Raw genomic sequence first — 13,242 nt, 5'->3', positions numbered from 1 at the left:
TCCTGACTTTTTAATGATCACCATTCTAACTGGTGTGAGATGGTATCTCATTGTGGTTTTGATTTTCATTTCTCTAATGACTAGTGATGATGAGCATTTTTTCATATGTCCGTTGGCTGCATAAATGTCTTCTTTTGAGAAGTGTCTGTTCATATCCTTCACCCACTTTTCAATGGGGTTGTTTTTTTCTTGTAAATTTGTTGAAGTTCTTTGTAGATTCTGGGTATTTGCCCTTTGTCAGATGGATAGATTGCAAAAATTTTCTCCAATTCTGTAGGTTGCTTGTTCACTTTGCTGAGAGTTTCTTTTGCTGTGCAGAAGCTCTTTAGCATAATTAGATCCCATTTGTCAATTTTGGCTTTTGTTGTCATTGCTTTTGGTGTTTTAGTCATGAAGTCTTTGCCCATGCCTAGGTCCTAAATAGTATTACCTAGGTTTTCTTGTAGCATTTTTATGGTTTTAGGTCTTACATTTAAGTCTTTAATCCATCTTGAGTTAATTTTTGTATATGATATAAGGAAGGTATCCAGTTTCAGCTTTCTGCACATTGCTAGCCAGTTTTCCCAGCACCATTTATTAAATAGGGAATCTTTTCCCCATTGCTTGTGTTTGTCAGGTTTGTCAAAGATCAGATGGTTGTAGATGTGTGGTGTTATTTCTGAGGACTCTGATCTGTTCTATTGGTCTATATATCTGTTTTGGTACCAGTACCATACTGTTTTGGTTACTGTAGCCTTATAGTATAGTTTGAAGTCAGGTAGCGTGACGCCTCCAGCTTTGTCCTTTTGACTTAGGATTGTCTTGGCAATGCGGGCTCTTTTTTGGTTCCATATGAACTTTAAAGTAGTTTTTTCCAATTCTGTGAAGGAAACCAGTGGTAGCTTGATGGGGATAGCATTGAATGTATAAATTACCTTGGGGAGTATGGCCATTTTCATGATATTAATTCTTCCTATCCATGAGCATGAAATGTTCTTCTATTTGTTTGTGTCCTCTTTTATTTCATTGAGCAGTGGTTTGTAGTTCTCCTTGAAGAGGTCCTTCACATCCCTTGTAAGTTGGATTCCTAGGTATTTTATTCTCTTCTTAGCAATTGTGAATGGGAGTTCACTCATGATTTGACTCTCTATTTGTCTGTAATTGGTGTATAGATATGCTTGTGATTTTTACACATTGATTTTGTATCCTGAGACTTTGCTGAAGTTGCTTATCCGCTTAAGGAGATTTGGGCTGAGATGATGCGGTTTTCTAAATATATAATCATGTCATCTGCAAACAGAGACAATTTGACTTCCTCTTTTCCTAGTTGAATAACCTTTATTTCTTTCTCTTGCCTGGTTGACCTGGCCAGAACTTCCAATACTATGTTGAATAGAAGTGGTGAGAGAGGGCATCTTTGCCTTGTGCCAGTTTTCAAAAGGAATGCTTCCAGTTTTTGCCCATTCAGTATGATATTGGCTATGGGTTTGTCATAAATAGCTCTTATTATTTTGAGATACATTCCATCAATACCTAGTTTATTGGGAGTTTTTAGCATGAAGGGCTGTTGAATTTTGTTAAAGGCCTTTCCTGCATCTATTGAGATAAGCATGTGGGTTTTGTCATTGGTTCTGTTTATGTGATGGATAATATTTCTTAATTTGCATATGTTGAACCAGACTTGCATCCCAGGGATGAAGCCGACTTCATCGTGGTGGATAAGATTTTTGATGTGCTGCTGGATTCAGTTTGCCAATATTTTATTGAGGATTTTTGCATCAATGTTCATCAGGGATATTGACCTAAAATTTCTTTCTTTTTTTTTTTTTCTTTTTTGCTGTTGTTGTGTCTCTGCCAGGCTTTGGTGTCAGGATAATGCTGGCTTCCTAAAATGAGTTAGGGAGGATTCCCTCTTTTTCTATTGATTGGAATAGTTTCAGAAGGAATAGTACCAGCTCATCTTTGTACCTCTGGTAGAATTCGGCTGTGAATCCATCTGGTCCTGAACTTTTTTTGATTGGTAGGCTATTAATTATTGTCTCAATTTCAGAACCTGTTATTGATCTATTCAGAGATATGACTTCTTCCTGGTTTAGTCTTGGGAGGGTGTATGTGTCCAGGAATATATCCATTTCTTCTAGATTTTCTAGTCTATTTGTGTAGAGGTGTTTATAGTATTCTCTGATGGTAGTTTGTATTTCTGTGGGATCGGTGGTGATATCCCCTTTATCATTTTTTATTGCATCTATTTGATTCTTCTCTTTTATTCTTTATTAGTCTTGCTAGCGGTCTATCAATTTTGTTGGTCTTTTCAAAAAACTAGCTCCTGGATTCACTGATTTTTTTTTTTAAGGGTTTTTTTTTTTTTTTTATGTCTCTATCTCTTTCAGTTCTGCTCTGATCTTAGTTATTTCTTGTCTTCTGCTAGTTTTTCAATTTGTTTGCTCTTGTTTCTCTAGTTCTTTTAATTGTGATGTTACGGTGTCGATTTTAGATCTTTCCTGCTTTCTCTTGTGGGCATTTAGTGCTATAAATTTCCCTCTAAACACTGCTTTAAATGTGTCCCAGAAAATCTGGTACATTGTGTCTTCGTTCTCAATGATTTCAAAGAACGTCTATGTTTCTGCCTTCATTTCATTATTTACCCAGTAGTCATTCAGGAGCAGATTGTTCAGTTTCCATGTAGTTGTGTGATTTTGAGTGAGTTTCTTAATCCTGAGTTCTAATTTGATTGCACTGTGGTCTGAGAGACAGTTTGTTATAATTTCTGTTCTTCACATTTGCTGAGTAGTGTTTTACTTCCAAACACTCCTCCTGGTCCATTTTAGAATAAGTGTGATGTCCATTTTAGAATAAGTGTGATATACAAAAAATGTATATTTTGTTGATTTGGGGTGGAGAGTTCTGTAGATGTCTATTAGGTCTGCTTGGTCCAGGGCTGAGTTCAAGAACTGGATATCCTTGTTAATTTTCCGTCTTGTTGATCTTTCTAATATTGACAGTGGGGTGTTAAAGTCTCCCATTGTTTTTGTGTGGGAGTCTCAGTCTCTTTGTAGGTCTCCTTTATGAATCTGGGTGCTCCTGTATTGGGTGCATATATGTTTAGGATAGTTAGCTCTTCTTGTTGCATTGATCCCTTTACCATTATGTAACTGCCTTCTTTGTCTCTTTGATCTTTGTTGGTTAAGGTCTGTTTTATTTTTGCTATTGTGAATAGTGCTGCAAGTTGATGGGTGTGGCAAACCAACATGGCACATGTATACCTATGTATCGAACTTGCATGTTGTGCACATGTACCCTAGAACATAAAGTATAATAATGAAAAAAGTCTGTTTTATCAGAGACTAGGGTTGCAACCCCTACTTTTTTTTTTTTTTGCTTTCCATGTGCTTGGTAGATCTTCCTCCATCCCTTTATTTTGAGCCTATGTGTATCTTTGCATATGAGATACATCTCCTGAATACAGCACACCGATGGGTCTTGACTGTTTATCCAATTTGCCAGTCTGTGTCTTTTAATTGGGGCATTTAGCACATTTACATTTAGGGTCAATATTACTATGTGTGAATTTGATCCTGTCATTGTGATGCTATCTGGTTATTTTGCCCATTAGTTGATGCAGTTTCTTTATAGCATCAATGGACTTTGCAATTTGGCATGTTTTTGCAGTGGCTGGTACCCGTTGTTCCTTTCCATGTTTAGTGCTTCCTTCAGGAGCTCTTGTAAGGCAGGCCTGGTGGTGACAAAATCTCTCAGCATTTTCTTGTCTGTAAAGGATTTTATTTCTCCTTCCCTTATGAAGCTTAGTTTGGCTGAATATGAAATTCTGCGTTGAAAATTCTTTTCTTTAAGAATGTTGAATACTGGCCCCCACTCTCTTCTGGCTTGCAGGGTTTCTGCCAAGAGATCCACTTTTAATCTGATGGGCTTTCCTTTATGGGTAACCCAATCTTTCTCTTTGACTGCCTTAACATTTTTTTCCTTCATTTCAATCTTGGTGAATCTCATGATTGTATGACTTGGGGTTGCTCTTCTCGAGGAATATCTTTGTGGTGTTCTCTGTGTTTCCTGAATTTGAATCTTGGCCTGTGTTGCTAGGTTGGGGAAGTTTTCCTGGATAATATCCTGAAGAGTGTTTTCTCACTTGGTTCCATTCTCTTCGTCACTTTCCAGTACACCAATTAAATGTAGATGTGGTCTTTTCACACAGCCCCATATTTCTTGGGGGCTTTGTTCATTTCTTTTCACTCTTCTTTTCTCTAGTCTTGTCTTCTCACTTTATTTCGTTAATTTGATCTTCAATCATTGATATCCTTTCTTCTATTTGATCTAATCAGCTATTGACGCTTGTGTGTGCTTCATGAAGTTCTTGTGCTGTGTTTTTCAGCTCCATCAGGTCATTTATGTTTTTCTCTACACTGGTTATTCTACTTAGCCATTCTTCTAACCTTTTATCAACCTTTTTAGCTTCCTTGCGATGGGTTAGAACATGCTCCTTTAGCTTGGAGAAGTTTGTTATTACTCACCTTCTGAACCCTACTTCTGTCAGCACATCAAACTCATTCTCCATTCACTTTTGTTCCCTTGCTGATGAGGAGTTGTGATCCTTTGGAGGAGAAGAGGCATTCTGGTTCTTGGAATTTTTAGCCTTTGTGCTTGGGTTTCTCCCCATCTTTGTGGTTTTATCTACCTTTGGTCTTGATGTTGGTGACCTACAAATGGGGTTTTAGTGTAGATGTCGTTTTTGTTGATGTTGATGCTATTCCTTTCTGTTTGTTAGTTTTCCTTCTAACAGTCAGGTCCCTCAGTTGCAGGTCTGTTGGAGTTTGCGGGATGTCCACTCCAGACCCTGTTTTCCTGGGTATCTCCAGAGGAGGTGGCAGAACAGCAAATATTGCTGCTTGATCCTTCCTCTGGAAGCTTTGTCCCAGAGGGGCACCCACCAGATGCCAGCCAGATCTCTCCTTTATGAGATGTCTCTCGGCCCCTACTGGGAGTTGTCTCCCAGGCAGGCTACACAGGTGTCAGGGACCCACTTGAGGAGGCAATCTGTCCTTTATCAGAGCTCAACCACCATGCTGGGAGAACCACTGCTCTTTTCAGAACTGTAAGACAGGGACATTTAAGTCTGGAGAAACTGTCCCCACAGCTGCCCTTTCCCCCACGTGCTGTGTCCCAGGGGGTGAGGATTTTATCTATAAGTCCCTGACTGGGGCTGCTGCCTTTTGTTCAGACATGCCCTGCCTACAGAGGTGGAATCTAGAGAGGCAGTCATCCTTGCTGAGCTTTAGTGGGCTCTGCCCAGTTCAAACTTCCCGACAGCTTTGTTTACTCTATGAGGGTAAAACCGCCTACTCAAGCCTCAGCAATGGTGGATGCCCCTCCCCCTGCCAAGCTCCAGCATCCCAGGTCAATTTCAGACTGCTGCCCTTGCAGCGAGAATTTCAGGCCAATGAATCTTAGCTTGCTGGACTCCATGGGCATGGGACCTACCAAGCCAGCCACTGGAGGGAATTTTCTGGTCTGCTAGTTTTGAAGACCATGGAAAAGCGCAGTATTTGGGCAGCAGTGTACTGTTCCTCCCGGTATAGTCTCTCATGGCTTCCCTTGGCTAGGGAAGGGAAATCCCCTGACCCCTTGTGCTTCCTGGGTGAGGCGACACCCCACCCTCCTTTGGCTTGTCCTCTGTGGGCTGCACCCACTATCCAACCAGTCTCAGTGGGATGAACCAAGTACCTCGGTTGGAAATGCAGAAATCACCTGTCTTTTGTGTCAATCTCACTGGGAGCTGCAGACCAGAGCTGTTCCTATTAGGCCATCTTGGAAGAGTCCCTAGTTTTTCCTCTTGTGCTCCCATGTTCTCTTATTTATCACTTTAATGTAATTATTTTCGGTATTTCATTATTAAGTATTATATTGACTTTGGATTTCTAAACAATACTCCTTACCAAGTTAAGAAAGTCTGCTTTTCCCTTGGCACGCTAGGAATTTTAATCAAAAGTAATGTTAACATTTATAAAATGTCCTTTAGCATCTACCAAGATTACATTAGCATATTTCCCAAGTTTGAACAATTTTCGTACTCTTGAATAAATTTGATCAGGTAAAGTGTATTACTCTTTTAGTATACTGTTGGATTTGATATTTCATAATAGACTGTTTTTATTTGTGCTTATTAGATAGATTGGCCCATAGTTTTTTGACGTATTTATCAGGTTTATTGTATCAAAGTTATGATTTCTATAGTTTTGTAACAATTAAGTAATACAGAACTTAACTATTCATCAGTATTTGGTAAAAATTTCAGAGAAAGCCAACGTGGCCCAGAGCCATTTTACAGTATTTTTTTTACCAAATTTTCAATTTTTCTATGGATATTGATCTATTCCAGTTTCTTATATTTTATTCAGGCAAATTGGTTGTTTGTAGTTTCCTAAAAAATATCTATTTTAAAATTTTATATTCAGAAAAGTAAAAAAAAGTTTTTTTAAAATTATAATTTCCTTTGATTATACCCCTTTCCTGTTTTCTAATATTGTATTTGTGTTCTCGTTGGTTTCCTTTGGCCAGACTTGCCAGGGATTGATTGGTTTGTATTGTTTTTATAACTTTTCAAATACAAGATCACTGTTTTTATCAATACATTGTAATGTTTGGCTTTCTCCTATCTAAGTCATTGCTTTCAGATTCTTTTCTTTTACTTTCTTTTGATTTATTTTCTTCTTTTTAATTTTCTGAGTTATACATTTATGTTATTTTAAACAAAATTTCTCAAGGTAAGATTTGGCTACAATTCACAAGATTATATTACGTTATCAGGATTCTTTTTTCTTCTTTGATACAGGAGTTATCTAGAAGACTGTATTTTTATTTCCAGGTGATTTTTAGAAATGCTTTATTTTGATGTTGATGTCAGTATTTATTGCATGGAGTCAAACATATATTTCCTATACAAAATTATTCATTTTCAAATATATATCTAATTATACAAGTAGTATATGAATACATTTTTATTGTGAAAGATTCATATAATGTAGATAAAACTATTTCCTCTAACCCCATCTCTAGTGGCAACATTAAGTTACTGGCTTATTGTATATCATTTCAGTCTCTTCTATTCATCTGTGTCCTCTCACTAGGAACTGGTACCATCCTGTACTTACTGTATGTAGCACACTGACCCATGCATGCACGGTCATTGCTCCCACCTGCAGCTTGCTGCGTAGCTTGTGGCTAATAGAGGAATATAGAGAAGTCAATTCATCTGATTGCTCCTGCTGAAGTACACCAACTAATCACCTTCTCCGTTACTTTTGATGCTCCCCTGCTTATTGCATCTGCCAACCCAGAGTATGAAGTAATTCTTTTAAAGAAGTTTTTCCTGCATGCATTTTGACCATACATTTCTCCTTCAAGTGGCTGTGTTTTCCATCTTTCAGTTTTTTCAACATAATTTTTTGTAGCCAATATTCACTTATAGTTACCAACATATTTACCCATCCAATATTCTTCATTCCCTCCTTGAACTTCCATCTTTTCAAATGAGATCATTTTTTACTTTTGCTAGTAGAAATCCCTTCAGCATTTCAGTGTAAAACTCCTAGCAATAAATTATGTGAATTTTGGTTTTTTGTTTCCTTTTTGCTTCTTTTTGTTGTTTGTTTGTTTGTTTTTTCTGAAAATGTCATCATTTAACGTTCATTTTTGAAGGTTGTTTTTCACATGTTGGCCTTTAGTTTCTTTCAGTACTCTACAGATAGCATTCCATTATCTTCTGGCTTCTATTGTTGCTATTAGAGACAGCTGCCAGTCTCACTGTTGCTCCTTTGTAGATAATGTTTGTCTTTTTTCTTCTGGCTGGTTTTTTCCATCTTCTCTGTCTTTGGTTTAGCAGTTTTAATCTGAGTTGCATAATTGTGGTTTTCTCTATCCTTATCCTGCTTGAGGGTTTGCTGAGCTTCTTAATCAGTGGATTAAATGTATTTTGTCTACTTTAGAAAATTCCCACCATTATCCCTTTGAATACTGCTTCTGCTATATTTTTTTCTCATTGCTCTCTGAAACTTCAGTTTTACATGGTAGACCTTTCATACTTGTCCTGTATGTCTCTTACATTTGTTTCTTATTTTTTCTCTTTCCCTTTTTCTTCCATATTTCACTTTGTAAATTTTTCATTGATATGTTTCCAGTTCACAAGTCTTGTATTCAATAGTGTCTAACTTATTGTTAAACTCATACATTGAGTTTTTAATTTTAATTTTGAAATAATTTACTTTGAAATATTTTTATCAGAAAAGTTGCAAGAACAGTAGAATGAACTCCCTCATTCTCTTCATCCAGATTCCCCAGTTAATAGTTTCATATTTGCTCCATCTCTCTTTTTAAAGATGATAGATAGATAGATAGATAGATAGATAGATAGATAGATAGATAGATAGATAGAATGTGTGTATGCTCAAGGATATAATACCTTTTTGTGAATATTTTGAGAGCAACTTGAAATCCTTATGTCCTATCATCTCTAAATATTCCTATTACTGCTTCTCCCAAAGACACTCTCCTACAGAGTAATCGCCAAATCTTTCAAATCAGAAAATGGACAGCGATAAATACCACCATTCAAACCACAGTTCATTACTATCCAGTGTTCCAGGCTTATCTTGAAATTTCCCTACCTCTATCCTTGAATCATCTACTTTTACAAGGAATCCTTGTTGTTTGTTTTGGAAATTGGAATCTACACACTTGATATGTTAATTGCCACTGGGGTGTCATTGCAACTAGGCTCTCTCCATGGTCAGAATTTTGAAATATGTGTATGTATTCATGTATATGTACACAGACATATTCGTTTTTGCCCGGATAATTGTTTCTTTTTTTGTTTCTTTCTTCCCTTCCCTTTCACTTTTTCCCTCTTTCCTTCCTTTTGCCCTTTCCTTCCTTCCTTCTTCCTTCTTACCATAACAATAGCAATGAGTTATTTTTTTCTCTTCCCCTTTTCATATTTGGAAATTTCTTTTCCCACAGAGAGAAATCCAGCTTCCATGAGCTTCAATATAGATACTTTCTGGATCAATCCTCCTTTACATAATTAATTTCCTGAAAATGCTAGGTACTGCCATGGCCAACTCTTCACTCCTGCTTTCATCTCCAGGCAAGTCATCACTTTTGAACTATTCTCCCTACCAAACCCTGGGTTGTTTGACATGCCACTGCCTCCATGCCCCTGCCTCCACCATTCTGGCTGCTGGACACATTGCTAACTGTGCATCCCTTCACCTTGGACACATTGCTAACTTACTCTCACCTTCACCTCCCTGGTGCTTCTTTTGCTGGGCATACAACTGCCACCACGTGTACCTCCTATGCATGCTTCCTTGGACATCAGGCACACTACTGCCTCCACATGGCTTTCCCATTATGACTTTTTTTGCCCCTGTGCGCATCACTATCTGTATGCCCACCACCTTACTTTCTTGGCTGTTGGACGCACTGCTATCTCTATTGACCCCTTCTACTGCAGTTTTCTCCATATATTGATATCTTAACTGAAGATATTATATTTTTTCAGATTTAGTAGGCCTAAAGAAATCTTTTTTATAGATTACTTTTGTCAAAAATTGTCCATTTCCTCATCGACTTTGCACTTTATTTTCTCAGTCATATTCATAAAAATTATTTGTAAATTCTTGTTTGCTGATTATAATATCTTGATCATCTATAATTGTGTTTCTATTGTGTGTTTTTTTCTCTTGATTATTGGGCAAATGAACTTGATCTTCCGTGTCTAGTAATTTAAAAAATGTTAGACATTATGTATAATAAAATAATAAAGGGTACAAATGATATTGCCTTCCACCCAAAAGTGTTCCCTTTTTCTTCTGTTGGGCAGGTGGAATAGCCGTTGATCACCTCAATCGAGTCAGAGATTATTCTGAATCAGAAGCTGGTTTCAGTTTTGCTAAGTGTACCTCTGATTCACATCTGTTCTTAGGGTGTAGCCCTCCAGGGCTTTCAATTGAGAGCCTGGTGGATCTCTGTCTTCCCAGCCCTAAAAGATAACAGCAAGTTTTCAGTTTAGCTCTTTAATCTCCTGCTCCATAAAGCTTCAAAATTCAGCAACTCTCTTGAAAGGAAGACTGTCAATGTATTTGGGACACTCTATAGTCTTCTGTGAAGACTAGAGATCACTGTTGTTGTTTTCTATGAGGGACAGCCTGTAGCTTTGCTCAGAATCTGTAAATATCCACATCAAAAAACCACCTGTAGATCATCAATGTCAATTCCCTACTCCCTCTTATATTTTTATATTTTACCTTCTTTTGTTTCTGGGCTCCTCTTTTCCATAGCAGTTCATTGATTCTCTAGCACCATGACGCTGCAGGGGATTTTACTTTGCATTGCAGAAGTTTAGGGGCTACTGTTTTAGCCTCTATACCATCTCAAACTTCAGTCAATGTCTTAGTCATCATATATTTGGGGTTTCTCACATCTTCAGTGAGTCACCAAAGCCCCATATAACTGCTAAAAGTTTTGTTAGTTTAACTTTTTCCCCAGTTGCATCTTTCTGCCTGGACTCAGCCTCATCCTTAGCTTGCATTCCAAAGTGGCGATTTTGCCAAGGGAAAAACATTGTGGACATCATCAAGTCATTACCGGAAAGTTCTCATTTCTCTGGAATTCTAATCCATTTAGTTCTTGCTTTTAAAACCCTCTGATTCCTTTATAAATATATATAATTTCCCTAGGTTTTTCTCATTGTTGTTAGCCCAAGTGTTGGCCTGCCACACCACACTGACTATATCCTTTCTGGAAGTAGAAATTCTCTCTGTTGCCCTTAATGAATTTTAAAAAATATTTTATACCACTTTATCATTTATTTTTAGTCTAAAACATGTTTTCCACCATTATTGGAAGCAGAAGTTCTAGAATTGGTTTCTATACATTTTCAGATCCCATAAAATGAATTAAGTTCAATTTGACTAATGTAAATTAGATTTATATGAATAAAGGATAAATAATTATGTTGATCTTTGTTGAAATTAGAGAGGTGGTACAGGTTCTCCATTCCAGCACTGAGTCATAGTTGAAATCATAACTGTGCTAGGATCCTGCAATATTTCAGCTCACTGTCTGTGTGCATTGACAAATATTATCAGCCCTCTCTTTTCTTATCTATTAAACAGGGCCACAAGATGTAACACACGCTTTCTCATTGCTTCACAATTTTTTCTTCTTTCACTTTCATTCAGTCACTTCATATCAGCTATGTATTAAGCATAGGAGATTTGTCAGTGAAAAAAGTAGTCAAACTCCTCATCTTCTTGGAGATTACATCGTAGTAGGAAGAGACAAACAATAAACAAAAGCAATTACACACTTCATAGTAAACATGTAATTCCAAGCATGTGTACCTACTGGTCTTAAATAGGGGAGAGACACACAAGACAGAAATAAAATGTAATAAAATCCAAGCCCTAGAGTCTGTAAGGGACTTGGACAAGACCCCAAGATTCCACAAAGATAGGATACGTGGGGACTACCTGTAACAATTAATGAAGGTGTAGTATTCAGCTCTTCTATTTCTACTGATAAAGTTCTTTCTCTATACATTATAAAACTTAGATTGTTATAGTTTTAAGTTGGGAAGGTTGAAAATGTGATGTACAGGAACAAGGAATAAGGAAAATGATTTCTTATAGTCTGTATATCTTGGTTTAAAAAATATATGCCCTGGAGTTAAGTTTCAGGAGCCATTTTCCCCTCTCCTGTGAGTCTATCTTATACAAATGTTGTAACATCTCCCCAGTTTCTGCTGGTTAGATCAGTCTTTGTTTTTGTTCCCATAATTTTCAGATTTCTTGCTGGTCCATGAAATAGGAACTTCTTCTTACCTCCTGAAAATATTGAAAGGAGATGTACACCCTTCTTCCTATGTTCACTACTCTTGGTGAAGAGTGATTAAGTGGTGAAAATGGGGAAAAAATCCTATTTTTAAATTCTCTTTTGGATGAACATTCTCACAAAATACATTTTTCTCTTCTGCCCAGGGTAAACTTACTGGGTCAAGCTCTGCCCTTATAAGAGAGGTCAATAGCTTTTCATATGTATATTCATTTTTGCCAGAGGTCCAAGTCACATTCTCTAAATCATCTTAACCAACAACAGAGCTGATATTGAGTTCCAAGCTGGTTCACTTCTCCACTGATTAAGAATCTATAGACGAAAGGAGGAATTGGTCTCTCCAAGACACTCAATGGATTTTTTTAGTTACTCCAGAACTCCAGAGGGCCACATCTTCCCCCAAATTTCTGCTATTTGTATTATTTAAGCATCATCCTTTCTCTTGAAGACCCATAGTGTGTATGTTTTAGGAGAGAAAAGCTCTTTAAAGATACATAGAATAAGAAGGTTATACTTACACAGAAGAGGCAGATTGGTTGGGGTGGCAGCAGTGATGAAGTGATGAGGATAATGCTGGGGTAAATGTCAATGACAGTCTGAGAGAAGCAAAGATGATTGACTTGGACCTGGAGTTCAGTACCATTTCTATTCTTTCCCTTCTCCTGTACGATAATACAGAGGAGGCAGATTGGTCAGGGTGGCCGCAGTGATGAAACGATGAGGATAATGCTGGTGTAAATGTCAATGACAGTCTGAGAAAAGCAAAGATGATTGACTTGGACCTGGATTCAGTACCTTTTCTATTCTTTCCTTTCTGCTGTATGATAAGGGGAGAAGGAAAAATGACTGCAAAGAAATAGTATTTTCTGGCTTCAAAGTGGTTATACATTACTATAATAAGATCTTTTTGAAAGAAAATGAAATTTAAAAAAATACTAAATCATTGCACTAAAAGTTATTCATGAAAATTGGGACTAAGTGGAATCAAAATTATCCTGAAGTCACAATTCATACAAGCAAGATGAACATGGAGTGAAATATTTAAGATGTTGAAAGAAAAAACCACCAACCTAGGATTCTGTCCTGGGTCATCCTTCAGAAGTTAGAAGTAAAACTTTTAGACAAGTAAAAATCATGGAAATTTGTTGTCAGTAGACTTGCTTTGCAGGAAATGTTAAAAGAAGTCCTTCAAAGAGAAGAAAAACATATAGGCTAGGATATAATTGAGGAAAAGGAGAATGTTACAGAAAGAGTAAATAAGGGTAAAATAAAACTTTTTTTTCTTTTTCTTTTTTTTTTTTTTTTGAGACAGAATTTTACTCTGTTGCCTAGGCTGGAGTGAAGCGGCACGATCTTGGC

The 13,242-nt window shown here is 37.1% G+C and overlaps 1 long non-coding RNA gene across 1 annotated transcript in view; it reads right to left on the bottom strand.

The window, feature by feature from the left end:
* Nucleotides 1–7,748, bottom strand: part of LOC105526138 — a 70,415-nt gene extending 62,667 nt beyond the window's left edge. Inside the window, exon 1 of the long non-coding RNA XR_001004027.1 lies at nt 7,143–7,748. This is a non-coding gene — a long non-coding RNA (uncharacterized LOC105526138). The remainder of the gene's footprint in view (nt 1–7,142) is intronic.
* Between the last annotated feature and the right edge of the window lie 5,494 nt (nt 7,749–13,242).

Source organism: Colobus angolensis, unplaced genomic scaffold (genome assembly GCF_000951035.1).
Source record: "Colobus angolensis palliatus isolate OR3802 unplaced genomic scaffold, Cang.pa_1.0 Scaffold58, whole genome shotgun sequence".
In the NCBI taxonomy this organism is placed as follows: domain Eukaryota; kingdom Metazoa; phylum Chordata; class Mammalia; order Primates; family Cercopithecidae; genus Colobus; species Colobus angolensis.
The sequence above is the reverse complement of the archived record's forward strand: the minus strand, read 5'-3'. Positions and strand labels throughout refer to the sequence as shown.